A 5,271-nucleotide genomic window follows, 5' to 3' on the forward strand; every position below is an offset into this window, starting at 1 on the left:
CAAAGTGGGTGGGCAGGTATTTTTGCACCTAAGTGCGCTCGAATCATTCTTTCGCTCCGCAGGTGTTGGTTTGTCTATTGGGTTCGGTTTCATTGGGACTGAATCAGTTTCAATCTGTTACAGGCATTGTTCTAGTTATAGGTATTGGATTGATTGTATCGGCCATATCGTATTGGTATCATTTGGGACCGATTCCAATACCTAGCTGATTTGGAATTGCGCATCGTATCAGTATCAGGGGTAAAATCGTTAAAAAAAAAAAAAAAAAACTTAATTTTTATGAAAAATTGGAATAATTTTTATGTTCAGACTTCGTTTACATATTTAATCCTCTTTTACAACCTTTTTTGTTTCCTTTATTTCCAATCTCTCTCTTATGGCTCTCACTTTCTACTTTATTTGGTTTCATCATAATCAATGTACTTTTTCCGTCATCTCACTCCTAATTCTATCAATCTTGTTCAACTAATCTCATAATGAACTTGTTATCATCAGATGAGATCGGTATTGACTTTTAATTCTTGACTGATATTATATTGATGGATTAATACAGACAAATGGTAAAATAATTAAAAAATATATATTTTTTTCTTATTTAATTCAAGGGTATTTTTGTCCAGTCTGGGCCTATCCAAATTGGAGTTGGCTTTGACCGATCCCAACCCCGATTCTATCTTTCTCAAAAATTTTTGCTTGAGAGTCTAATATGTTTAAGTGAGTTTTGAAATGAGTCTAAGCACCCAACACATGTGACCCAGCTTATATTAGATAATTTGGACAATAGAGAATCATTATTCTGTTGTACTTAATCTCATCATTAATCTGCATTGTTCTTGAATTATATGATCTTGTTTATAAAATGTTAAATTGTTCTTAATGTAAAAAAGAAAAAAAAAAAAGACATACTTATTCATTGATAAGTTTGACTAGTCAAGAGAACTAAGATTTACATGAAACTTTCGTATTAAACAAAGTATAAAATCAGTTTTCCAACAAGTCTAAGATTATTTAAATCTAAATTGTATTGATAGAGTTATGTACGATCAATTTTTATTTGAAGTGCACAAATGTTGTTAAAATCATCCTAAATGAAACTAAATATATGGGCATCAAAACAAATATTATTTTACCACTCTTTAGATTTTTAACAATGTTTTACTGTGATAAAATATATGAAATTTTTAAACTTGAGAAACATCCCATTGATTGAACCGTAGCTCCAAAAGTCTAGTGGTGTGCCCAGCAGACCCTTATGAATAATATCTTAACTAAATGAAATAACAAAACGGAACCCTTGAAGGGACCTTCACTTCAGGAAGCATGTTGTTCTGAGTTCGACTCCTCCTACCTCCTTGGGGTCATTCACAAGGGGGTTAGTGCTCTTAACTAATTTCGGTGAACCCTGGTATAACCCAATCCACACTGTTGTGGGGTTAGTTTGAGCCCATAGGACTAGTCAAGTTGAAGGCCTGAAGGTCCCTTCAAGGGTTCCGTTTTGTTATTTCATTTAGTTAAGATATTATTCATAAGGGGGTTAGTGCTCTTAACTAATTTCGGTGAACCCTGGTATGACCCAATCCACACTGTTGTGGGGTTAGTTTGAGCCCATAGGACTAGTCAAGTTGAAGGCTTGGATACCTGTCGTTAGCAAAAAAATAAAAAAATAAAAATCCCATAAATCTAAATAGAAATCTTGTGGTTGTTTGATGAATGCAAGTATCTAATTCCCATCCTATAAAATTATTTTGTGAAGGTATGTATGAAAACTAGGTGTTTAAGTTTGGCCCTGATGATCCAAACCAACCATGAGCCCGAACAAGGTTTGTGCTAAGATTTTTTTCCCTGAGGGCGAGTTAGGGATGAAAAACACTAACCTTGGGTCAAGGTTGGGCTGAGCCTGGGTAGAGGCCTAGGTGCAGCCCAACCCGGCCCTAATTTTATCTTGATTTATATAATATAACTTAACCCACCTAGGCCCAGCCCAGGCGGCCCTAATCTTAACCCTGATTTATATAATATAACTTAAGCCTGTCATCCTATCATTTCATGCAGAATAATCCACCTAGGCCCTGCCCGACGGACCTTGATTGTAGTCCTGATTTATATAATATAATTTAAGCCTGTCATCCTATCCGTTTATGCAGAATAATGAAATCTGGATCATTGATTATTATGGTCAAGTGTCCTCAACATCTATAATTATATTGTACTTCATAATTTTATTCATTTATTAATTTTTGTAGGACATAAATGGCAACAGCAGGGTCAATAGGGTTAACCTGACATTAGCAAAAATCAGGGCCAATTAAGGCCAACTCAGCCCAATCAGAGTCAACTAGGGCCAGGTTGGGTTCGCATGAGCCTAGTAGGGTTGGGTTTAGGCATGAACTCGCAAAGTTGAGTTAGGCCTGGGTTGAGTTTTGGGTACCTAGGGCTGGGGTAAGGTTTCAAGAAACCCGATCATATTTCACCCTTAGTTAAAACCTAATTTTCAAAAAGGGATGTTTTGCTTTATGGTCTAAGATTTAGAAATTAATTGTTATACGTTGAAATATTAGGAGGATGGTGTATTCTTCCCTTTAAATTTGTTCATGACAGTTATTGGAATCATAGATTTGAATATCGTAATGATTTCTGTTCTTCTTTCATGAAGATCTACATTGTCATGATATTTGTTTTCTGTCATGAATATGTACACTGTGTTTTCTAAGATATAAATATGATGTGCCTATTCCATTTGATGTAGTGTATGTAGATCGAGTGAGTCCTTCTATTGCTTCTAATCCTCCAAAACTCGGATTGTTGGTGGGTTGCTGTGCTAATCTCCTTGAGGATTAGTCGAGGTGCGCGTTAGCTGACCTGGACACCTTGATTAACAAAAAAAAAAAGTTACTTCCAAAAATCAAAGTCTAGTTTAATTCCATCATGATCTCTCATCCTTCCACAGCCAGACTTACTAGGAGTAAGAGCAAGTCCAAGTGACTATATTGTGGGTTGTTTTCTTTTGTGAAAGATGTAGTAGTTGTGGTTTTAGTTGGTAGGGGTGGTCCTTGACCAATCCTATCAATCGGCTCAGTTGACAGTAGGCAGTTGATTTGTGGTGTAGTTCCTTCCCCGTATTTTTTTTTTAATATTTTATTCATAAGAAAAAAAAAAATCAATATTTGAATTGAACTTTTTCCCCTTTTCTGGAACGTATATATGAATTGAATGGTTTCCTTTTATTGGAATTATGATAAAATTGTTCACCTTATTATTATTGAATTTTTTTTCAAATTAATGATTAGAGCATTGGGAAATGGTTAGACCTTTGGAACAAAGCATAGAGTAAAAACTTTTGGAGGTGAAAATTTGGGAAGAGAATAATTCATGTATATTGAAGGCATTACAATTTCGTATACTTAAGGATGATTGTATAACCTAAACTAATCATAGGCGGATTCGTTAGATCCTAGGTGGTTGCAGATGATTTATTTTAATTTCATGTTTTTTCCATTAGAAATAACACCTTTAGGCCTTCCTTAGGTGTTGGGGTATGACACCAAAGGTTGTGGATTACCCTATTATAATTTGTGTTGATAGTTTTGATCCTTACACAAGTTAAGCTAGGTGGTCATATAATGTCTTATTTAATCATCAGGTTATTTGTGTGTATATGGACTATGGTGTTTCAAAGAGTCCACAAGATTTAGAGGCAAGAGGAATTTTGCAGAGGTAGCAGTGGATTAAGGAGCAGGGATGGCCAAAAAAAAGATATTTGATAAGCCAATTTGAAGTTACAAGATTGGATTTTGTAAGGTAGTGAAGAGGGATGATGATTAGACTTGTTTTTCTTGTTATATACTATTAGAGAAAAAAAGCTTTAATGGGGAAGTGTGGTCGCTGTGCTGCGACACATGGGGGGCGAAATGATCGGCCTATCCCCCATTAAATTGAAAATGATATCTCAATGAATGCTTCTTTATGTGTTTTCATTGATCCTTGCACATGTGTAAGAATCATATTCTCCCACACGAAACAATTGCCCATGATATGAATAGCCTTTTGATAGCTGAAGTCTTTGAAGCAAGAGAGGAGCTTTCTTTTTTAGTTGAAACGAGCTCACAACAATGGATGGAATGCGGGGGGTAGATATGGAGCAACTCAAAAGAACTGAATCACATCATTCTGGATGGTAGAACCATCTCGTGGCTTTGGAGCACAGTTACTCTTTGTGGATGTCTATAACCTTGTGTCTATACCCACTTTTTGGCACAAACATATGAATGACGTGGTTCTTGTCATGCGTTAAGTAGCTTTTACTATGACTAACAAACTTATTCACTTGGACATAATCAATTTGGACATTGATATTACTTAGTTTTCTATTAAGGTATAAATTGATATACGTAATTAGTTACCTTATTCCTTAATGAAGTTTCTTTCTCTTTGTTTTCTGATAAAATAAAAAATAAAATAAGGCCTTTTGACAAGTATGACATAAAGTATCATAGTATAATTTGTTTGTAGCTCATAATTAGCTTGTTCTTCCTGTCACATGATAGGGCAAAAGAATGCTCCCTGGTGGCACATTCTCGTGCCTAGATGGGGGGTCATGATGCCCTACTCCAATAAAATACAATAAATCCACCCACTATTGATGCCCATGTACACCCACTTATTGGCCTTGTGCGATAAAGAAGCATTCTTTTTGCCATGATATTAATAGCATTTTATCGAGGATAACATGAATCAACCGTACATAATAGGCCAGATCAGAAGCTTTTGCCTCCAAGATTCCATACAAAATCCGACGCCTAGAGCACATCCAACGGCTAGAAATGTGTTTGCCTGGGTTCTACCAGCCGTTGAACGTGCGCTAGGTGCTCAGCATGGCTTGAGAGGATCAAAATTCCACCGATACCATGATGGAATACCTTAATCCATGGATATTAGGGATCTATAGATAAAAGGGAGGGCGACCAGTGCGCTATGCACTGGATCCATACATTCATGGATATTAGGGATCTGTACATCATGGCTAGGGCCATCCGGACCACTTCCATAATCAAAAGTGTTAAAAACGAATTAGCTCTTCTTTCAAAGTACTCAACCAGGAAGGGAAATCATCAAAATCCACATATCGTCTTTTTTTTTGGGTAAAATCCACATATCATCTTTTAAACCCCTGTTTTGTTCCATTCTCATTTCCCATAAAAGCCTACGTGGCACCCACCTTTGAGGGGTTACCATTAAAGACACTTGTCATTCCTACATATAAATGAAGCAAAG

Source organism: Macadamia integrifolia, unplaced genomic scaffold (genome assembly GCF_013358625.1).
Source record: "Macadamia integrifolia cultivar HAES 741 unplaced genomic scaffold, SCU_Mint_v3 scaffold2553, whole genome shotgun sequence".
In the NCBI taxonomy this organism is placed as follows: Eukaryota; Viridiplantae; Streptophyta; class Magnoliopsida; order Proteales; family Proteaceae; genus Macadamia; species Macadamia integrifolia.